The sequence below is a fragment of the Pongo pygmaeus genome, chromosome 1 (assembly GCF_028885625.2).
Source record: "Pongo pygmaeus isolate AG05252 chromosome 1, NHGRI_mPonPyg2-v2.0_pri, whole genome shotgun sequence".
NCBI lineage: Eukaryota > Metazoa > Chordata > Mammalia > Primates > Hominidae > Pongo > Pongo pygmaeus.
The window spans coordinates 193696962-193720786 of NC_072373.2; the positions used below are offsets into that span (position 1 = coordinate 193696962).

General features: G+C 48.2%; 1 protein-coding gene across 3 annotated transcripts in view; it reads left to right on the forward strand.

Annotated features, from left to right (window-relative positions):
• Positions 1-23825, forward strand: part of GRIK3 (glutamate ionotropic receptor kainate type subunit 3) — a 237973-nt gene that overhangs the window by 4398 nt on the left and 209750 nt on the right. Inside the window, exon 1 of one of the 3 annotated variants that reach the window (XM_054448636.2) lies at positions 9579-9634. The exons of the other annotated variants lie outside the window; for them this stretch is intronic. The gene's annotated coding sequence lies outside the window, so the exon portion shown is untranslated. Of the gene's footprint in view, positions 1-9578; positions 9635-23825 lie in introns of those variants that run through there. 3 annotated transcript variants of the gene reach the window in all.

The window sequence follows — 23825 nt, forward strand, 5'->3', positions numbered from 1 at the left end:
ACCTCCACTTTTCAGCCCAGTTGCTGCTGTCAGCCCCAGCTTTCCTCCTTCTCAACTAGAGTTTAATTTTTTTCCTGATGCCTGCCTTGCACTGCGCTAAACAGTCTTTTGACGTCAGAATGACCTAGGGTCTTTAGAGGTGGTTTATGCAAGGTGAGCCAGGCACCCCGGCCTCACTAGGCTCTTCCAAGGTCACCTGCATCCTCCTGTAGCCGGCAGGATGGCTGATCTCAGAAGTCCAGCTCATGTGCTATTTTGAAAGGGCTTTGCGGGGTAGCTCTTTATCCCCAACCCCTCCAGAAATGCAAGCTGCCTAGTGGCTTTTAGGATCCTTTGTGGGGCCTGTAAGCCTTCCTGAATCCCCACGTTCCCACAGGCTGTCTGTGCCTGCCCCAGGAAACAGTCTCCTCCATGGGGGAGGAAGCACAGATGCCCCCGTGAGCTGTGGAACTACCCCTCCTCTTGAGAGAAGTATAAGGCCATATGCAGGACAGACTGCAGGCCTGCTTGGTGAAGGGAGTTCTTTTAGCAGGAGACCTGTTTGATCTCAGTGACTGGGACTGTGTTTCTGGTCTGCTGAGGTGGCGCCTCCTCTACTTGCCACAGCAGCTGCCCCTGTCTCTTCCTCGCAGCTGCAGCCTGGCTTGCCTTGCTTGCTCGGGACCTTCCAGAGGGAACTGAAAAAGCGGATGCTTCACTCCACTGGGCAGCACGGAGAGGAACTGGGGGGCTCTGCACACCCCGCCTGGCAACAGAGAGGACCAGTGTTGCAGGAGCAGGGCCCTCGTTGAGGCTAGCACCCAGCAGGCACTCGCTTGTCCTCCAGAGGCCAGTGTGGTAGGGCTGCAGCTCTGGGAAGACAGATGCACTAAGGGCCTGCCTGGTATGGAAATGGAGCTGATGCGGATGGGGCTGGCGCCTTGGCTGTGGGCTTGATTCCTGGAGTCGCTCTTCTCCCAGGTGCTGATTCTCCAGCAGCAGCACCAGAGGGCAGTGTGCCTGTGCTGAGAAGGCCACCGCAGTGTCTTCTGCCTGGGGCCCCACCTGGGTCTGGAGCAAAATCAAAATAATGAAACAACAATGACAACAACCATACGATGGCTCCAATTTATTGTGCAATTATTAGCCACTAAGCACTGTGCCAAATGCTTTTCAAACAATGACTCATAGTGTGGGTAAATAGTAAGTGCTCAATAAATGGAGCCATAGGGCTTTTCTCTTCATCTTAGGTAGCCTTCACAACCTACAGGCATTATCCCATTTTACAGGTGAGGGAACTAAGCTTGGTGGTGTCACTTGCCCAAGATCACACAGCCAGTGAACAGTAGAAGTGGGATAAGAAGTATGGTGTGCCTGCCTCTAGATCCCATGCTTTTAGCTGGTTGTGCCATCTGGAGATGGCAATAAACAGTTTTTAAAGGGGCTGAATGTGGCGCCCCTACCCCCACTCCCCGTTCTGGTTGCTGAGTGAGGTCTCACTGGCTGGGCTGTGTTGGTCCTGCTCTGGGAGGATGGCCATCTGGGCTCTACCACGCTGAATTCCACCAGTGCTAGTTTTCAGTGTCAGACTGGCCTTGCTGATGAGCTGTGTGGCAGATTTGCCTCCTCCAGGGCACAGGTGTGGATGGTCTTTCCCAGCCTTCCTACCAACACATATCCTTCCACGTACTACATCCCACATTGTCCTGGCTTCTGGACTCTGCTTGAGGCTCTAATCTAAGCCCTAAATAATGGATGGATTCACCCTTGAGTGAGGCCAGTTCACCTACAGGGATCCCACTGTTCTGGGTTCTCTAGTCTACATGTCCCCATTGGAACCACCAGGCTGTCCTCAAAGACATTGTCAAACCCTTGAGAAAACCCAAGGGCCTCGTGTCTGTGTCTCTTTCACTTCCATCCTCCTCACCCAGTGACCTGGAAAGAGAAGGTGGTTGGAGAATTAGCTGTCTTTGTTATTCCTTCCTTCCCTCACTTCCCTTTTTCCTTCCTCAGTCCTATTCCTTCTTGCCAACATCCCTTCAAGGCTAATAGGCTTTTATGGTCGTTTTATTTTTAAGCAAGAGTCACATCCTGACCTTCTAAATTGGGCCTGCTGCTTCTGGGTCCTGGAATATGTGTTGCTGTGTCACAGACACCATGGGTTGGGCATGGGGACCTGGATGCAAGAGTCTTCCTAATCCACCATTCTGTCTACAAGAGCAAAGGCAAACCCAGACTTACTCTTCGCTGTCTGCGGTATTCCTTCTGCCAGGGGGCCAGGGGAGCCTGGGATAATGGTGGCTGCCAGGGACTGAGGTGTTCTGGAAGTGAGGGGAAGCTGCACTGCCCAAAGTCACTACAAAGGTGACAGATTTGAGACAGGCATGGTCAGAAGGGTTATGTTACTTTCCAGGGCCTCCATTTCCCCATCTGTAAAATGGGGATGATACTGCCCATTGGGTTAAATATGTGTGATGTCTTTTCAAAAAAGCTTACATGCTGTCCACAGTTGAGTGTTTCTTTTTGCCCTTGGAGGAGTCTGTGCACAGGGCTGGGTGTAGGGTGATGCTAGGGAGACCTCCAGGGAGCCGACTCTAAGGAGGCCCTCAAATGAGGACCCTTTGCTTGCATGACTGACCATGAGAGGGGGCGCCTCCTTAACTCCTGGCCCTGGCCCAGCATCTGAATTTGCTTCTGGAGTATGCTTTTCCTCCCACTTATCTTTGTGCTCCAGAGACAAATCCTAATTGAGTATGATTTGGAGAGATGAGACCAAATTGAGGGCCAGGGGAGTGGGTTTGAGGACAACAGGTTGTTCAGATTTTCTTTTGTTTCTCATAGCCACGTTTCATAACAGCCATGCCCCTAGAGCCGTCTGCCCTTCCTTCCTTTGTTTTATTTCCTTTGGAAATCACCTCCAGGATCCACACTGCCTCTCCCTAGTCACAGCTCAGCTGCCCAGGTCCTTCTCCTTGCTTCCTTTGACCTTTATGCCTTGTTTACTAATAGTATTGACCTTGGCCATGGTTTTCTGGGGGTGAGTCGGTGTCTAGGCTTTCTCTAATGCATGTGCATCGTGCCTCCCCCACTAGACAAGGAGCTACCCAAGGGTGTCTCAGGCCATCTCTCCCCCATCACTTCCAAGAAGCAGAATGATTTTTTTTGGAGTCAATAATATATTTCATTGATTCTAAGATGGGATTTTTTTTTCACGTTTTCATATCTCTGACATCAGCTCGTGTCTCACATGTCATGTCTAAGTTTACTTGCAGAATTTTTTCTTTCTTGGCACTCCAAGAAAGAATGGCATGTCTTGGGTCTGATGAAATGTGGTGGATCTATTTTTGAACGTGAGTCCAATGTGTACTTGCTGTGTGACCTTGGGGAAGTCACCGCACCTCTGAGCTTCCATTTCCTCATCTATAAAATAGAAGTATTAACGTTAGGTTGAACCATGTGCAGCTATTGTTGACCTACAAAAATCTTGTGGTTGACCCTTACAGTATTGTCTGCATAGGGTTGTTGTGAGGATTAAAGGAGATAAAGTATGTAAAGCTCTTTGCATAGTGCCTGATGCTTAATAAATTTTAGGAGAAAAAAGAGGGTTCCCCAAGGGTGGGGCTACATCTCCACCGACTCTGAGCTCTGAGGCTGTCTGCATCTCATGTGCCCTTGGCTTTGTGCTAACCCCTAGTGCCCCATACTCCATGCAGCCTCGTATGTGGCATAAGCCCATTGCTCACATACCCATGGGCCCTGCACTGGAGTTGGTGGGCCTAGCAGTCTGTACCAATTATTCACTGTGCTAGGGAGCAACAGAGGTACCCTTTCTTGGGTGCTCATAATGTCAGCTCCCAGACACCGCCTGGCCCATTATTTATGGGGTGCTTATTCTTCCCTGATTTTGCAGCATTTTGATTAAAATGCATTTTGCATATGTTCAGAGCTGGGAAGACCCTGGTTATGGGATGTTCTTAAGGGGCTGGTCCAGAGAGTCTTGATCAGCCCTTCTCAGATGGGGAGTACAATCACCTCCTGGGCAGGCCACTGGAGACTAGAGAGGGTCTGAGGCTAGAGGCCCTAGGGGATAGACACTTTAGCTCTCCTAGAAGACAGCAGGTAATGAGGACAGAGGCAAAAGGCAGGGAGGAGAGAGTCCCCATGGTGATCATCCAGATCGGAGATAATGAAATGGAGTGAGATCCTGGGGGAGTGGTGGTTTCAACTCCAAATTCTTTGGTGCCATGCTGAATGGTAGTTAAGGATAGCAGAGGGGGGAAAAACAGCAAGAAGGAACTAAGATTCTGGTTTGTATTAAGAGGGTTCCAATCCATAGGAGACAATTAAGTCTTGCGCTATTAAAGGGACTGATGCAGACAGGCTGCCGATAGAAGGGGGTTTAGAGAGTTCTCAGAACAACTGCAGGGATGAGCTCTTTAAATATGGGAATGAGGGAGACTTCTGCAAAGCCTTTCTGCATCTGCTTTGCAGAACTGAAATATGCTATTCCAAAAAGCTGCCCAATTGGGCGGAAAAGCAGGAGCGGGGAGCCAAGGACTTTCCAGGGCTCCAGGCATCACATTTCCTGTCTATGGTGAAGAATCAAATAATCTAGGCTGAAAAGAACCCCGGGGGTCATTCTAGGCCTCTGGTTCTCAAATATTAGCATGTGCCAGAATCACTCAAAGCATTCGTTAAGATGCAGATTGCTGGGCCCCATCCGCAGAGCTTCTGATTCTGTGGGTGTGGGGTGAGGCCTGAGTGCTTGCCTTTTTAACAGTTTCCCCGATCATGATGATGCCGCTCATCTGGGAGCCACCCTTTGAGAACTGCTGTTCTAGGTCAGTGGAGGACCCCACTACATACAGGTGGATAGCCAGTCTCTGATTGAATGCCGCCTGTAATGGGAAGCTCACCAATTTTAGGCCCCACCCATTCTTTACTGCAGATGTTTTGCCCATGCTAATCTTTGTTGCAGATTTTCCTCTAAAAAGCTAACATGTGTCTCCCTGCAGTTCTAGGAGGGCAATATAACTGGGGTCTGAGTGTGGGTTTGAAATTCCTCTGTCTGAGTTTCAACTCTTGATCCCTTCCCTCCTGGCTGTGTGACTTTGGGTAAGTCACTTACTTTCTCTAAGTCTAGATTTCCTTACCTGTAAAATGAGGATAATAGCAGCTTTCACCTCATGAGATTATTGTGAGAATTATCATGCCTGGCAAAAACGAAGCTCTCAATGCATTTAGCTTTCAATCTAATCTTGAGGATAAGCTCATAGATTCCAAGATCTAACAGCCTGAGATTGAAGGCTGCCTCCCTCACTTCCCACCTGTGTAATCTTGAGCAAACTCTTTTTTTTTTTTTTGAGATGGAGTCTTGCTCTGTTGCCCAGGCTGGAGTGCAGTGGCACAATCTCGCCTCACTGCAACGTCCACCTCCCGGGTTCAAGCAATTCTCCTGCCTCAGCCTCCTGAGGAGCTGGCACTACAGGCGCCCGCCACCACGCCTGGCTAATTGTTCTATTTTTAGTAGAGATGGGGTTTCACCATATTGGCCAGGCTGGTCGAACTCCTGACCTTGTGATCTTCCCGCTTCAGCCTCCCAAGAGCAAAGTATTTAATATCTCAAAATAATAATAATAATAATAATAATAATAATAATAATAATAATAGTTGTACCTGCCTCACGGGGTTTTTGTAAGGATTGAATGAGTTAATGCATATGAAGTGCTTAGAACACAGCCATGGTAAGCACTCAATAAATGTTATCTATTACTCCTACTATTATGATCACCGTGCCCACTGACTCTGGCTTGAATTTTTTCCCTGTCCTACACTAGAGCTCTTCAGAAACACAAAGGCATTTATTTCTTCAGACTAAAGAGGCTTAATTCCTCCAGCATTGTGTCAAGAGATGACCACAGTGCTACTTATTTATTGAAACCAGTAAGATCATCACCTCCTCAGATCTCAGCTTTGGTGTCTAGTTATACAACCCCAGATTGTTTCAGGCTTTTTAGCAACCATTTCACTCTGTTGATTTATCCTAAGCTGGTGTTCTCATGAGATCATGAGGTCTTTTCCACAAGTATTGCTGCTGATCTATAACTTTTCTCATCCTCCCTTTAGTAGTTGATCTTTTGAGCCTAAAGGCAGAACTTATCATTTATCTCCCGGTAAGTTCTATCATTGAACCTTAAGGCAGTTATTCTTACTCATTGTTTCTGGACCACCAGAGCCTATTACCATGTCTCCATCCTTGGAAAGCAGGTATGGATTACACCCTCTTCTAACCCCTGCTTCCCTACTGGGGTCTGTGGTAGAGAGGTTAAGTGGTTATTAGCCTATAGCATGGTTGGGGTTGGGAATCACTGTTCTGAATAGTGAAGCTTTTGGGGATTCCCATTCTGATGTCTCGCATGCTTCATGCCATCTGAGCCTGGGATAAACATATCCTCCCTCCCTTCAGCCAGGTCTGCCATAAACACATTAAGCAGGAAATGAGCAATGTCAGAGTCTGATGGCTTTATTCAAATTGTCTTGGATCCACTGTCCTACACTTTAAAGAGCTTCAGAATTCCACTGGCTTCCTTATGCCCTCAGGCCCTTTATGATCTGCCATGGTTGGCATCTCTGGACTCATGGACTGTCCCTCCTTGCTTCACTCTCTCTGATCCACTGCATTGAACATCTAAGTCCCCAGAAGGCACTGTGCTTTCCCCCACACTCTGGGACTCTGCACTGCATTTCCTTTTTTCTTTTTTCTTTCCTTTTTCTTTTCTTTTCTTTTTTTTTTTTTTTTTTTTTTTTTTTGAGACAGAGTCTCACTCTGTTGCTTAGGCTGGAGTGCAGTGGCATGATCTTAGCTCACCACAACCTCTGCCTCCTGGGTTCAAGCGATTCTCCTGCCTCAGCCTCCCAAGTAGCTGGAACTACAGGTGCATGCCACTACGCCTGGCTAATTTTTGTATTTTTAGTAGAGATGGGGTTTCACCATGTTGGCCAGGCTGGTCTCGAACTCCTGACCTCGTGATCCACCCACCATGGCCTCCCAAAGTGCTGGGATTACAGGCATGAGCCACTGCGCCCAACCTGCACTCTATTTCTTTCTGGCCAACTTCTACTCATACTAAGATTTCAATGAACATGTCTTTTCCTCCAGGAAGCATTTCTCAACCTCCATCCCCTTCTGAGTCCCACAGCACCCTCTACTTTTCCTGTTGTAGCACTTGCTGTATTATAATTCTTAGTTACTTTAGAGATAAGTGCTGTACCGGCATGGGCCATAGCCAGGTTGTTCACCATTTTATCCAGTGCTTCTAGCGCAGTGCGGGACTCCTAGTAGATAATTAATAAATATTTGTTGAATAAATGAATGCAATGGTGAATATGGTCATTTGAATATAAGTCCACCTAACTGCCCTGGCATGCAGCTCAGCACTTTTTCTATTTTGTCAGTGAGGATATTATGAAGGATGTCGTTAGATTCTTCCATGAAGTCAAGGTGCTCATGCTGTCTATGGTGGTCTTCTGACACACCAGTTCTGCAACTTTTTCTGTGCCAGGACCTCTTAGATTTAGTCTTTTGGGCAGAGCTGGAATATTTGTGGGAGTGAGCCCTTCTTTCTCAAGCCTAGGATTGGACTTTACATTCATTGTCTTGTTCCTATCATGATGAATTTCTTGAGAGAGACAAACAGTCTTCTTAAAGAAGAGACTGGAGGAGAGATCACAGTCCTCCTGCCTTTTCTGACCTCACCCCTCTCTCCTACCCACTTGCCCGTCAGCAACTCGGCTGCTCTTTCTGGGAGCTGAACCAAGGAAGAGAACCTCTGCTGTGCTGTCGTTAATAGGCTGAGCACTCAGGACAGCTGTCAGGCAGAACTGTGGCTGGGCCATTGCTCTGCTGCCCATCATAGGTCAGGTCTCTCCTTTTTCTGTCTTTACCACATCACTGGCTCCTGCAAGGATGTGTAGACAACTGGTCAACATGACAGCTTGGTGTAAAGCAGAGGTGTTGACAGTTAACCTGGAGATTCAGGCTGTACAGACAGTCAACGGAGGCCATTTAGCCCTGGGAATATATGCATCCTCCACACCAGGTTCTAGGGAAAGTGAGTGTGTGCACATGTTTTTGTGTCCTTGCAGGAGATGACCATATGGAATTTTGCTTCTCTAGCACAGACTTCTCAAATTGGGGCTCAACAGTCTTTCTTTTATCCCAAGCCTGATGTGTGAGTAGTGACTTTCCTTTGTATCAGTGGGGAAACTGAGGACTTAAAGGCTGGTCCCAATTCCTGACTGACTGGGCTGATCTGTCTACTGTACCAATGTGACTGAGAGTGAGGATGGGACAGGTTTGCAATGGAGCCCTGAGCTTCCCCTCCTGAACACAACAGAACTGAGCTCTCCCCTGAGGCCAGGCCCCCCCTTTTCTTGCTTCCCTCCCTGGGGAAACATGACACATCATGAGCAGAAAGAGCCTGTTGCCTACATGACCATTCTTCCTGCCCAGTTTAATAGAGGTGACAGCCGTCTATTTTACTTGTCTCGTAACATTGAATCAGTAAATAAAATATGGGTGAACTCTCAGGTTTAGCTGAATTATGGCTGGTCCATGGGGACTGTGGGCTGGGGGAGAGTTGAGCAAAGAAATTGAATCCTTGTCTTCTTGCAAGAGAAGCAGAGCCTTGCATCTTCCTTCTGGATCCAGGAAATCTTTCAGCACTTGAGGAAGCCAGGCCAGCAAGGTAATCTTGTTTGGTGGTCTCCGAGCCCATGGAAGAACCAGAACACAAATGGAGGCACCCCAAATGCTAGGGCTACAGGAGCACTACCTGTCCCCATTTTTTTTCTCTCACGGGTTGGGATGCTAAAGACAGAAAAGAGAAAATGACTTGTGCCATGTCCCTTGATGAGCCATGGGAAAAAAACGGACAAATGTATGGGTCCTCTGACCCTCATCCTATTAAGAAAACCTGATCTACGCTCCTATTCTCTCTCTCTGACACACACACACACACACACACACACACACACTTGCAAATTTGAAGTTTTACATTTGCAGTCTTAAGAGAGCAAAAGAGCCTAGACTTTTCCAATGTGGAAAAACCAACCTGTGAAACACTTTTCCACACTGTGAGAGAAATACAAATTGGATTCATATGTGTTTAGAAAAAGTCATAAATAACAGATGCACCGTGTGGTTCAGCAAGAGCCAGGGAGATTGAGGGTCACCCTAACCTCTGTGTTTAGCACCACGGAGAGCAGCCAGGGCCGGGGGTAGCGGGTGGTGCCATCTGTATGCTGGCTCTTCTAGTATGGGTGGTGTGGTTATTGTAAGGTCTTGCTAAACAGGCATTCTTTTTTTCAAATGCTATTCCTTTAGAACTCTGGTAAGCTAGTAAGAACTGTTATTTGTGGTTGTTCAAATAGAATAACGCATGGTAAAAGAAAATCAAGGTAATAGATGGAATTTTCTCCTTTTTTTTTTTCCTTTCCACATAAATTGTTCTTAAACCTTTGGTGCCTTGTACGGCTTGTCTGCTAGGGAGCAGCAGCAGATGACAAAACGAGTGAGCATTCCATTGTCAAATGTCACACCTGATACCAAGCATCTTGGCTCAGCTTGTCAGCCTCATCTTTCACATCACATTTTGTAAGTAGGATTGTGTTCTGTATTTTTATCCTGCTAAATGTGATTTCCTAACAGTATTTTGTGTGTTATTATTTCCTGAGTTGTGGAGACCTGCATACCTATAATAGAGCCATATTTTCTGCTAGTAAATAAAATTATTCCTCATTCAGGTGATGGGAATTAAATGTGTCACAGCTTGGTGGCATTCCCCAAACAACCCCAGAGGTTCCAGGTGCTCTACCACCTGGATGTGTCTGGGAAGGCTTGTGGTGGGGGTGGGCATTGACAAAGCCTCTCCCAGACAGAAAAGTCGTGCCAGGAGTGACCTCAGTGTTTCTCAGAGAAATGGTGCACTTTTATCCATCACTGGGGTATGGAGAGTTGGCTGGGAAAACCTGGACTAGAGCTCAAAGGACCAGAGAAGGTGAAGAGTGTTAGAATGATAGAGTCAGAGGAATTGTTTCACTTGCCTCTGAGGAATTTGCCTCTGAACAAGAAGTGAGGTTTAGGCAAATGAACCCCAAGGAATTAAGAGGTAAGATGGCATCTTGGACATCACACAGCAAATAGAAAAATCCAGGATGGTCAGGGAGGAAGTGAGCTATGGTAGCAACAAAGTGAGGGCTACTTCAGGGGCTCCGGCTGAAGATATCTCAGTATGAGGGGATTTGGGGCTTTTTGATGCTCCTGCTTGGATTCGCAGAATCAGAAAAATCTGCTTTGGAAATTGTGGTTATTTTTATGCTGTTTGTAATTTTGTGTTTATTTCCTGTCTTTTTCACATGGGTTCTGGGCTGACTCATTGATTCACCAAACATTTATGGAGCACCCACTCTGAGTACTGCAGAGTACATAGGGTCAGGGGGTTTGCGGGGGCTCCAGGATGTGGGGGCAATGAAACAGCACTCCTGGGCTTGTGATATTTGAATGTCCTCATGGTAGGTCCAATTAGGTGACCTTTAGAAATAGCCGTGGTTCCTTGAACATTTTGGTATGTACAGTTTAGACCAGAGCCTTGCACTTGGATCTTCCTCATTCCCCGGAGTCCTGGGGAGGAGTAATGAGGCTCAGAGAGATGAAGAGACAAACTGAAAGTCGCACAGTTGAGTTGGCAGGGAGGCTGCATCTCCATTTCACCCTTCACTCCTGCCCTCCTTCTTGACCTTGCCCCTTCTAAATCCGTTCATCACTTACGTTGTTCTGAGAGTGTTCTTTCACCCCTGAGCTGTCACATTTATCCCCCTCCAGGGTTCACTTTGGCCAGTTCCCTGTCTTTTAGCAGAACTGAACCTTAACTTTTCTAGATGGATGGATGCATATGTAAGTAGGGGGGTGAAAGGTAAAGGAAGGGGTTAGTACCCAATTTGTAAGTCTCCAAGGGACACAGTCTGTCTCCTCTGGTAAGGAAATTCTTCTTTCTGGCTAACCCAGATCATTCCTGATGCAGTGTAAATCCATCTCGTCCGTGGATTTTCCTGGACATGGCTGTTCTTGGAGGGTGGGAGGGAACATCTAGCTTGGAAGTCAGTCGCTTCAGGGGCTTTTCTTTCTGGGGTTGCAGCAAAGAGGCTCTCAGGCAATTAAATTGAAATGGCTGTACTTTTGCTCATGGGGGCCTGGGTAGATTTATAATATTTTCTTTTTTAAAAAATTGGAGTTTTTTTTTCCATGGAGACAATGATTTGTGGAATAATCAATTTCTTTATCTACCTAATACATTGGAGTGATCCATCAATGCAGGCATCAATCTCCCCCTGGGGCTGTGTGAGGGCAGACAGCCTTTGAGCCTGACTCATCTGGCAAAAGGTGGCTTTTTCTACGAGTGACTTTGCTCCCCGATCCTGGATCTGAGGCCTGCGGTTAAGGAGGGTCAGGGGCTCTTCAGCAAAAATATTAATGCTTTCTCCTTATTAGTCTCTGCTCTGCCAGAGAGAAATAAGGTGCAGTAAGCTCTGTCCCCATTGTACAGTTTATAGAGACAAAGGACCAGAAAGAGTGCTCAGAGACCAGAATTGGGAGGCATGCAGGTGGGAGTGGCCATCTCTAAATCTCTAAGGGTTGCGGTGTATGAGAAGGAGCAGATCTGGTGTTACAGGTCCCAGTAGAATCGGGGCCAGTGAGTGATGGTCCAAGAAGGCAGATTTTGATTCAATACCAGCTATCCATATTCAGTGCTTTTTAAAGATTCAGTAAGATGCCTTGGGGCCTAGTGGGCTTCCTATTATGGGTCAGATTCTGGTGTTACCGAGCCAGGCCTGTTTTGCCCACCGTGCAGTATGCCAATCACTGAGACGATGAGTTTTGCAGCAGAGAAAGGGTTTATTCATGTGGCAGCCAAGCGAGGAGACAGGAAAACAGGTTTCAAATCCACCTTTCCAAAGGTGAGGTTTAGGGTTGTTTATGGGATAGAGGAGCAGAGTGGTCTGAGGCATGGGGAAAGGTGATTGGGGGTAAGGAGAAGTGAGGCAATCAGTTTCTGCACAAGCGTAGTCAAGCTTCATGGCCCTTCATAGGACGAAGTCTGAAAAAAATGGCAGCATCAGCATGACCTGAGGGTGGAGCTCTTGGCCTGTGACGTCAAAAGAGGACTCAATACACATCCATCATTTGTGTAGGTCCAGTTGAAGGGTCAGTGGTCTCACTCAGTTTGAACTGGACAGGAGCAGACTCTAAATTTCTGAAAAACAACTTAGGCAACTGTTAGCATTGTGATCCATACGTCAGAGGTGTTATCTCTAGTGAGGTTGGAGAGAGTCTTTTTTGAAAAACAGCTAAAAGCAAGCAAAGCTGGCTAAGGTTTGACAAGCCTATTCAGGTTTGCCCTCGGCTTCTCAAGCACAGATTGGCCAGGGGTATTATCAAGGGGCCCTGGATTCCTTTCACTGTGAAATTCTAGGCATGCCCAACTGTGTGGCAAGAGATGCCATAAAAATCCAGGTTTTCCAGCTCCCTGAAAAGGCCAGTGCCTGCTCCTGGCTATGCAAACTCCAGGAAGGTCAAGCCCGGTAGTGGTTGTGAAGAATACTCTTAAGCTTCTTTTGTATGGTTTTTAGAAATCTTTTTAAAGAAAACAGCTCAACACCTTTTTTTCTTCTTCTTCTTTTTTTTTTTTTTTAAGAGACGGGGTCTCCCTATGTTGCCCAGGCTGGTCTCAAACTCCTGGGCTCAAGTTATCCTCCTGCCTCGGCCTCCCAGAGTGCTGGAATTACAGGTGTGAGCCACCACGCCCAGCCTAGCTCAACATCTTTCTTTTTTTCCTTTTTTTTTTTTTTTGAGACAAAGTCTCACTCTGTGTCCCAAGCTGGAATGCAGTGGTGCAATCTCGGCTCACTGCAACCCCTACCTCTAGGTTCAAGCGGTCCTCCCCCCTCAGCTCTCCCAAGTAGCTGGGACTACAGGTGTGTGCCATCATACCCAGCTAATTTTTGTACTTTTATTAGAGACAGGCTTTCACCATGTTGGCTAGGTTGGTCTTAAACTCCTGACCTCAGGTGATCCACCCGCCTCGGTCTTCCAAAGTGCTGGGATTACAGGCTTGAGCCACCGCACCCGGCCCTCAACATCTTTTGATGTCTCACTCTTCTGAAGACTAACGTCTTTGCTTGGAATTCAAGAAATTCTCTTTCTAAACTCTATTTCTGGGTTATGACCCCTTCCACGCCCTCATGATTTTAATTTTAATTGGTTTTTTAAGTTGAATCAGCCAACATTCAAAAATTGGGACATTTCATATGAAATTTTGAGTTTCCAGCTTCTCTTCCCACATTCACATATGCCTCAGTCCCCACCCCTCCTTATGGTCATTTCCTGTTCCAGGGCCAGTCACTGTCCTGCTGCTGCTGTTTTTCTTTCAATAAAGTTAAGAAGGAAAAGTAAAATGTTTTTATTTTCAGGAGTAAACAAAAGACAGACTAGGAGGGCCAATTTTTTCAAATTTGTTTCTGTCACCAGCCCTGTTTCACTCTAGGTTTCTGTTGGCCCTGCAGGCATTGAGCCACTGACCTACCACATGGGCAAAGAGCATCTCAGAGGCAGGGATCTTGTCCCATTCCTGTTTATTGTGACGATAACAGCAATTGTTTATTGAGCCCTTTTCTGAGCTCATTTAACCCTAAGGTGAGTCTAATTATTCCCACTTTCCAGATAAGGAATCTGAGCCTTAATGAGGTGAAGGTACCCAGTGGAGTGAGTAAGTGATGGGTGTCACTAAGACTTGAACTCCTGTCTGCCTGACTCCATTGTAATCCCCTGTGTATTCCTAGCAGCTGTCCCTAGCAATGCCCACAATTGGCAATTAATAAGTGCCAGACAAGTCAACTTGAATTCCAGAGTCACAGATGGGATGGGGCCAGGTGGGAAACTTCCAACCTTAAGGTGGACAGTGCCACATTTAGGATGCTCCTGATTCTTCCTTCCTTCCTTTGGTGCCTGGCTGGACACAAGCTGCTGCTGTGTGTCTCTTGGGTGGCGTTACCTAGAGTTCAGTTAATATGTGCTGGGCAGGAAATCTGCTGTGAGTCCCTTTTGCATTACCATGTCTTTGAGGTGCGTGGACATGGTGCAGGCGCCAGAGCTTGGCAGGAGCATTTTAACAATCTCTGTCCTTGTTCGCTCCCTATAGTCCTTGCAGTGGCCGCAGGCCCATCTCTCCAACACATACCCAGCAACTAATTGGGCCTGGATAACAAACCACACAGACAAAAACCCCTTCGCATTCCCCTCCTGGACTGCAATGTGGGAGGCTTTGCAAAGCTGCCACCTTCTGCTGGGGCGGGAGTTGGAGGACAATGGGGAGAGGCTGACCTGCTCACCCTAGACAGGAACAGGGTGCTTGGCACCCTCTCCCTGGCTAGGCTATGGACCTGGGGGCCCCTGTGGCAAGAGTGTGGGCTCTTTGGTGTCAAGAGTCCCCTGTGGACATTGTCAGGAGGTGGCTACAGAAGGGAGATTTAGTAATGAACAAAGCACTGGCTCCCCAGCCCAGAACAGTGTCTGCAAATCCCACCTTGCTGAAATCCTGAGATTTTATTATTCCGCCAGCCCTTTGGAGCCAGGTGGCAATGGGAAGCTTCAGATTAATTTGGGAGATATTTTCTTTGCGGAACCTCCCGGCTTTCTAGGCAAGTGGATTAAGTTCTGGATAAAATAAGGGCTCTTACTTTCTTGACATTTGGGGCTGGCTTTGCTTTCCCGCCTGCTGGGGTTTACTTTGGGTGTGTGAGTTATCCCCACATGCTCCCTTTGCTGTCTGCCCCTTGGGGTCTCTGCTTTAGCACATGGTCTCCAGGGAGATGTGGCTTTTCCTTTCTCTCCTACCCAAGGCGGACAGAAATATCTTTCCCCGTTGCACCAACCAGATAGAATCTGGGCAGAAGTTTCCTAGGCTTCAGAATCTCTTGATGCAGAGATGGGACCAAGATATTCTGACCCTGCTATTTTAACCCCTGAATGAACCAATGTAGGTGAATTCTTATTGAGAGATGAAGCATGAGTCAGAAAGTGAAAGCCAGTGATTGAGACAGAGATACAGAGAGAGAGAGAGAGAGAGACAAAAATAGAGACAGAGAGAGAGAAGAGAAGAGATGAGAAAAGAAAAGAAAAGAAAAGAAAAGAAAAGAGGCTAAATGGCTAAATGTGTTCTGTTACTGGGATGACCAAGTTCTCAAATGCCCAGTGGAGTCAAAGCATCCTCACAGTCAAAATGGCAGGTGTGAATGTCCTAGGAACCCAATTGGGATAACTGTTCTCTAATCCCAACCTGTGTTTCTGGCCTCTGCTTATCTCTAGCTTCCCGGCAGAGGCCACTGGGTGTGGTTTATCTTCTATTGGATAAGTACCGTAAAATGCTTAAGATTGTGCCTGCCTGGCACAGAGTGGGGCTCAACAGGTTACCTGTTGGAGTTTTCCTGGAGAAACCAGATGGGGCACACGTGGTAAGACCTGATTACTCCATTCAGGTATGAAAAGATGTCCAAGAATCTGCCAGAAAAGGAACTCTATAGATGGAATACATCTGTCTTTGCTGGCTCTCAGAAGCTGGTCTGCGGTTCACCTTGCCTGGCTTCTTTCCCCCTCCCTATCCCTCCCTTCCTCCTTTCTTTCCTCCTCCCTTCTTTCTTTCCTTCAATAAATGTTGGTTGAGCACCTACTATGTGCCAGGCACATTCCTAGGTGCTGGATATAGATTGATGATCAAAGAGGTGAGATTTCCATCTTCATGGGAACTCATCTACTCTACTTAGGGCAACAACAATTAACAAATAATGCGTAGTTCTGAATTACAGCCAGTGTTATGCATGGAAACAACTGGAAGGCCATGCTATGGTTTGGGAGTAGGAAGGGCCTCTCTGGAGAGGTGGCATTTAGGCTGAGGCCTGAATAATGAGAGAAGCCTGCCTTGTGAAGAATGCAGGAGCACTCCAGGCAGAGGGAACAGAGTGTATGAGGCCTTGAGGTGGGAAGAGCTTGGCAAGGTCAAAGAACAGAAAGAAGGCCCATGTGGCTAGGGCTTGGGGTGCAAGGCACTGGGGCAAGGCATTTGATGAGGTTGGGCATGTGATGAGGTGGATTTCCAAAGCCCTGCTCCAACTTTGTCTTGGGGCTCTCCCCAGCTGGCCCAGGTTCTGGTCTGAGGCACAGGCCAGCCTCACACTGTAGACCCTTGATATCTTTGGCCCTTTCAGGCTTCAGGGTTCAGCCTCATTCTCCCTCCTCTGCATCCTTCCCTGGAGCCGCTCTTGGTGAGTGACACCCCTTCCAGCTAGGGACCTCACCAAAGCCTGGTCCAAACATGAGCTTGATACGGCAATGGAGCATCCAGCATTGCACGGCTGAGAAGCAGAGCTCTCGGCAGTTGAGGGGCCTTCTCTACCAGGGTCTTTTGGCCAGTCCTCAATCCAGGTGAGGGAACTGTAGAGCCCTAAGGGAGCCTACTTATTCTGAAGACAAGTGGGAAGTTTAGTGGCAAAGGTTCTGGCTGGCTCCTTCCATGAAGTGCATGCCAGAGGAGTAGCCCAGGCATCTGAAGGAAGGGCACACACACACTCATCCAAGCATCCAGATGTTTGGAGGACAAGATGCCAGGCCGTCCGGCTCAATCCACTGCTGAATCATTTAGCACATATTTGTGTCTGGGGCTGATATGGTTTGGCTGTGTCTCCACCCAGATCTCATCTTGTAGCTCCCATAATTCCTGCATGTTGTGGGAGGGAACCAATGGGAGATCATTGAATCATGAGAGCACTTTCCCCCATACTGTTCTCGTGGTAGTAAATAAGTCTCACAAGATCTGATGGTTTTATAAGGGGTTTCCTCTTTTGCTTGGCTCTCATTCTCTCTTGCCTGTCACCATGTAAGACGTGCCTTTTACCTTCTGCCATGATTGTGAGGCCTCCCCAGCCATGTGGAACTGTGTGTCCATTAAACCTCTTTTTCTTTATAAATTACCCAGTCTCGGGTATGTGTTTATCAGCAGTGTGAAAACAGACTAGTACAGGGGCCAGGCAAGGTGCTTTGGGGTACCCCAGGAAGAGAAACCACCGTCTGCAGTAGTGGAATTCTCTTTGACTTGCCAAGTGTGTTCACATGAGTGTCTTGTTTGATCCTCCCAACAGTGAGCAGGGTAGGCAGAGCAGGACTGAGGAGCCCCAGTTTGCACGTGAAGAAACTGAGGGTCAGCAAGGTCATATCACTTATTCCAGGTCAAACTAGTAAAAGCTGCATTAGGAAAGTCTTGAAGTCACGTCTGGAGGTGGATCATTCCTTTAGCGTTTAGTTGCTCTGTGACCTTGGGAACACAGTACCAACCTCGTTTTCTCATCTGAAAACACAGAGAAATGTGGTGTCAAAACGCTTAGCTCAGGGCCTGGTAAACAGTAGGTGCTTATTAAATGTAAAACTCCCTTCCGCTCTGGCCTTCTGACTCTGGGCCAGCATGTTTCTTAACACGTCACCCTCTTCCTGGCCTCGTGGTTTGCAATTGTGACCTTGCACAGGAAACGTCTTGATATTTGCTGCCAGGTAGACAAAACATCTGGAAGACTGGCCCATCGTTTTTCCTCTTCAGCCAAATGTTTTGGTGTCATGAAGATAAAGCCACAGAGACGTAGCTGCCAGGGCCCAGTTCCCAGAGGGCCATAAAATACAGCGATCCTGCCTGGCCCTGCTCGTCGCAATCCAGCAAAGTGCTTCTCGCATCCAACACATGGTTATTTTTTACAAAATTGCTGAACTAGCCATGTTAGCTGTATTGATCAATAAATTACTTCGATGAAAACTCAATAGGCAATGGCCCCCTGGCACTCGTTCCCACACAAAGGAAGGGCTTTTATACTTTTTCCATTTCAAAAACCTTGGTGCCATTTCCCGTCCCATTTTTCTCCTCTGTGTATCACTCCCAGGGGTTGCTGCCTCGGCCAACACCTGCCCAGACAGGACTTGGAGATTTCTGGGGCCATAGACAGAGATTATTCTGGCCCAAGGCATGGCGGGGGGGTGGTGGTGCATGGAAGGTGGAGTTAATCCATCTGCCCACGTCCCCCCAAAAAGATTTGCTTTCCAGGGCACTCTGGATGCCCTGGCATCATTGTTGCTTGGCGTCCTCCTTGGGCCTGCAAGACCCATCATTCGTAGCCCTGCTGGGAGAAATGCGTCTCTGCACGGAAGAGCTAGGAGTCATAACAGGCCCATGGTCTTCCCCGAAATTCACTCATTTGTTCACTCATGTTACATTTTTTGAGCCCTTCTACTGTGCTGGGAGTTTACCATGTGTATATAATCTTAATGGATCCTTACCAAAGGGCAAATATTTGAAGTTAACTTTTACCCCCTTAGACTTAACACCAGCCTCCATTGCATGCTAATAAAAGGCAGGAGTTGGGCTGAGCATACTTGCTTCGGATGAAGCCACTGCCCACCTTTGAATCCTGACTCCTGACTTCAGGCGAGTTCTTAACCTCTCTGTGCTTGAGTTTCTCCACCTGTAAAATGACTAGAAAAGCGTTTACCCCATAGGGTTGTGGAAGAGATGAATTGAGTGACTGTGGGAAGCACTGTATGCTGGCTTATGTTAGCTGCCTTTCGCTGCTGAGGACAAAATTAACTAATAGTGTGAAGTGTTCAGAGCAGTGTCTGCTACATAGAGCTCAGGGCATGTAAGCTAGTATCATCATTGTCTCATTTCACTGTCACAACAATGCTACAAGACAAGAACTGTTAGTCTCCCCATTTTACAGATGAGAAAACTGAGACTTCTTGAGGTCTAGCATCTTACGCAGGATTTCAGAGCAGAGATTTAAACATGGCCACCCTGACTCCAGCTCGGAGAATTTTTCCATAGTGCTGGACTTCCTGGTGCAATCATAGTGCTCTGGAGTTGGAAAGCACATGGAAGACACTTGGACTGACCGGACAAAAGTGGTACAGGTGAGAAAACTGACACCTGCGATGGCACAGTGACTCGCTGGAGCGCACACAGACGGGAAGGTCGGGTGACTCCTGGGTGCTTTCTACAAACATTACAGCCGGACACTGCACACTGGAGACTGCTGGGGTAATCCTGGCTCTGTCTGTTGCCTTGTGTAGTTATGAATAGCACCCCCTTCACTCCAGGAACATCTTTAACCTCATTGTAGCACAGCTGTTACCAGAATAGGTTCACGAATCAAACTCACTGGGTTTGAATCCCAGCTCCACCACTTCCTGACTGTGCCTCGGTTTCCCCAGGATTGTAGAAAGGATCTTGTGGGATAAGAGGCCTGGTGAACAGAAAGCACTCAGTAGACATTACCCCTTATTTATTTTTCTCAAGAATAAATGTAAAAAGTAAAAAGAGTAAGTGTCCATTTCTATGGCTCTTAACATATTTACAACTCATTCTGACCCTCAGGCAACTCTGGGAGATTGAAGCCTTGAGTTTGTCTTTCTTAATTTGCAGCTGAGCAAAGAGTGGCCCGGCTTGGGTGACATGTCCAAGGTCACACAGCTGGCTAGAAGAGAGGCACAACTCAAATTCACATCTGCGGATCTTTTTCTCCTGCACTAGTTGCCCTCCTGTTCGAAGCCCTGTGCTCTAAAGGAAACCCAGCCACCCCCAAAGACGTCGGTAAATACAGCAGAGCTGGCCTCTCTGAAGACTCTGCTCCTCCCTCTTTCTAGGTGTGTATGTTGGTGCCGAGGCCTCCCCTACTCAGCTGGCCCAGTACTTGCCTCCTCTTCTCCCATTAACAGGGCATAGGCCACCCCCTCCAAGCTCCCTCCAACAGTCCCCACCCCTGCTTCCTCCCACAGCATCCTCAGGACTGTGGCTGTCAGCCAGGGGCCATTTTTCCTCATTACCACAATTGCCCAAGTCCCTACTTCAGTCCAACCCAGCCCAGCCCCATTTGCATACCATTAGCTATGATGCCATGCATTATGGATTCATATTTAATTTTAGTACTTTTTGGAGGCAACTCTAGCCTAATTAAAATCTCCTTCTCCAAGAGTCTGACATTTCCCTGAACTCTGGTAACATGGGCTCCCCACAAATGGACCACACACACACATACACACAACCCCTCCAGCCATAGAAACACACTGCCATTTCAGCCCCAGTGCTGTGGATTCTTTTTTTAAATGAAAAGGGAGAAAATGAAGAAGTATTTTTCCTCCAAGGCGATTTATATGCAGACTTCGCTTCGGCGAGCCCCCTGGGGGTTGAGCCTGGAGAGGCTGCCAGAGCCTAGCTCCACAGAGAATCTGGGGCTGGGGGTATGAGGGGGCCCAGGCTCTGGCCTGGCCTTGACCTGCCCCTCCTCTTTCAGTCACTGAGCTTGCCCAGGCCTCAGTTTCCTCTTCCTCTTGAGATCATCAGAAGAGAAAAATCACAAGTCCTACATCATACCATAATCCTCGCCTTGTTCCCACTCATTCTGAAATTAAGTCCTTGGAAATTTTCTTCCTTAATCAAGTCAAATAAAGTAGCTTAACATTTCCTGAGTGCTCACCATCTGTCAAGCATTTCACATGCACTAACTAGTTAATTCTCATGACAACAGTTCGAGGTTGATATTATTATTATTATTACTATTATTACATCTCCATTTGACAGATGAGAAAATTGAGGCTCAGAGGGGTAAGTAGCTTTCTCAAGGTCACACAGCAAGTAAATGGTGGAGATTGGATTTGACTGCGGACAGTCTGGCTTCAGAGTCCATGGTCTTAACGATATCACAGCTGCCTCTTCCTTTTTAGCAAGAAAAGAATCAGGGAGATGGGCTGGAATTATTCCATTGTTGTAATTCTATGATAATGACTTAATTCTCTCCTGACTCAGGGCAAGGTATTGGCTACCATTCATCTCCCTGACATTTCTCAGAAATCAGTATGTCAGAATTTTCTGACCTCGCTGTCCTGGAGGTGGTGGAGCTCAGACCAAACCAGGCAAGCAGGGCCATCCCTGTCTGGGAGCAGGGGCGGTGAGCGCATGGAACTCTCCAGGGAGACAGGACACTGGCCTGGCACTGCCCAGGCCCTCCCTGTGACCTGCCCACCCTCCTGTGTCCCCGTCTCTTCATGTGGAACAGCCAGGAAGATGTGGCAAAGTAGATTGCTTTGTCTGGGCCAATGTCAGGGAGGGAAAATGTGGTATTTATTTTTTCTCCATCATTTAATTATGAAAAATTTTGAACACACAGTAAAGTTGAAAGACTTTTACAGTGAATGCCCCTGTGCCCACATGGTGTTTGTTCGCTCACCATCTGCTCCTTGTGAAGGCACTGTCCTGGGCGATTTCTTTATGCAATCATTTCAGTCCTCACACAAACCCAATGGAAGGAGGCTTCTTGCTCCCATTTTATAGATGAGGATGCTGAGGCTCAGCAGATGAAGAAATTTGCCCAGGGGAACCCCACTCAGTAAGGGTAGAGCCAGCCTTTGCACCCAGAGCCCTCTGAGCCCCAAGTCTGGCTCTTCCTTTCTACCCCAGCCTCTGCTTTTCCTGCGAGACCCCATAAGTCCACTTGGCAGTGGCAGGCAAAGCCTCTCACCCAGGCCCCTCCGGGTGCTGGGAGGGGACATATGTGGTGCTCAGAGAAGAAGAAGTGGAGGTGAGACACAAGGTGTTTCTCTCGGGGGTTTGTGCTGGGCACATTCACCTTTGCAGCAATGACTGTACTCCTGGGGCTTCTGGGAATGCAGGACTCAGGGCATTGAAGAGCGCTCGAGCCCTCAGCACAGGCGGTGGCTTCTGGGCTCATGATGCTCCCTGCATTAGGGCCCCCACTTCCACCTCCCACTGCTGCTGCTTGGTTTTCCACAGTGAAGGCTGTGTCCCATCACTGCCCTCCTCGTAACCCTTCTATGGCTTCCACTGTGCCCAGCCGTCCTCAGACAAGTCACTTCACTGCTTTCACGGGATCACCATTCTTCAGCCATGGAGTGAAGAAGTCATTATTGAACCAGTTGTATGTGGCTGATAGTGCTGGGAAAACGCCTCAAAAGTGCCTAGCCCAAGGCCTGGCGCATAGTAGGCACATAGTGCGAGAGCGTTTGTGTGTCCTCATCTGGAACTTCCCAAGGAGCTTGGTACCCCTATCCCCAGCCAGGCCCGGTGGCTCCCGAATGCCACCGTGCATCAGTTCTCCTGAGCTTTGTTCATTTCGTCCTCTGTCTCTGGAGGGCCCTTCCCAACACCCATCAAGATCAGATCCCACCTCCTCTAGCAGTTTTTCTAAGATGCTCCCAGAAGGAATGGACTCTTCCCTCTTCTCCCACTCCCCAGCACCTGAACTCAGTGTTAGAAGAAAAGAGTCAGGTGCCAGCCATCTTGTTTGACTCCCAGCTCTGTTACTTACTGGCTACCTGACCTTGGGTAAGTTACTTTTCTTCTCTGTGCCTCAGTTTCCTCACCTGCAAAATGGGCGTGATAACAGCACCAACCTCATTGGGAGACCTAAATGAGTTAGGATGTGGGGAGCATCTGCTCAGTGCCTGCATGTAGTGGTACCCTATGCCGTGTTCCCTTTCTTTTGTCTAGGCTACAGCCTCTGCTAGCTGTGCCCCCTAGGAGTGGCCTCAGGAAGGCAGGGATGTGGGCCTGTCCTCTTTGACTACCTGCCTCCATTCCCATCTAAGAGCCTTGCACAGCAGAGGGAAGACGGCTGCTGGACTCGGGCCATGGAGCAGCATCTGGGTCATAGGAAGTGAGTCTGGTGAGAGGCAGACCTGAGTTCCAGTCCTGGTTGCACCACTAGCTTGCTCCCTGGCCTTTGGAAATTTCCTTAACCCCTCCCAGGCCTCAATTTTCTCACCTGTGAAGTGAAGACAATAATCGTACCCCGCTCCTAAGGTGCTGAGCACAGCCAAGCTCCAGCCCCTCCAGGATCCATCCCATAGCTGCCAACAGTTCATTGTAGGCTGGTCTTGATTGCCCCACCTCCCTCACTCCGCCGCACCCGCAGGTGACTCAGAACAGAGCTCCTGCTCTGATGTCTAGCCCACGTGCCTGGTTTGCATGGAGATTGCCCTTTGTCCAGAGGGATTTACATTTTTAAAGAGTAAGTTCACCTGAGTCCTGTGGGGCATTGACTCAAACCTCCCGTTAGCTGCCTCCTCCTCTCATGCTGAGGCTTTTGCAGAAAATCATTTAATGTTTTCTCTGTGTTTAAAGAAAGCTCCAAGGGCCCATCAGGCTCAGCCTGGCCGGCATGACTTTGAAACAAAGTGCAGTCCCCAGTGGAACATGGCAACCTCTGTTCTTTAGTAAAATCAGGAGAGCATTTCTGCACGTGGCCTGCCTGGCTATATTTAGGCCTTGCCAGGCCTTTGAATTCCTCCCTCGTTGCGTTATTAAGGTCACTGTGGGTGCCGGAGGGCTAAGGCCTGGAGGGCAGGAGGAGAAGCCCTGCCCCAGTCAACACCGCTGGAGTCTGCCCTCCAAGGTCTGGGATTCATACATGGCTCTGAAAATTGTGCATTTAGCAGGAGACCCCAGGGAGCCACAGTCCCCAAGGATGCAGACAGCCTTCAAAGGGAGGAGGCTTCCCAGCACCAGGCCTCCTTGAGTCAGTATCATCTCACTCCCACAGACTCAAATGCACCCCCTTCTCCCGGTGGCTACAGCAGCCTCCTTAACTCCGGGCCTTATCCCCTTTCATGCTAGCGATTCTGGCAGTCTCCAGTATGTCTCTGCAGGTCGCCTCACCCTCCCTGAGAAACCCTCAAGGGCTCCCCA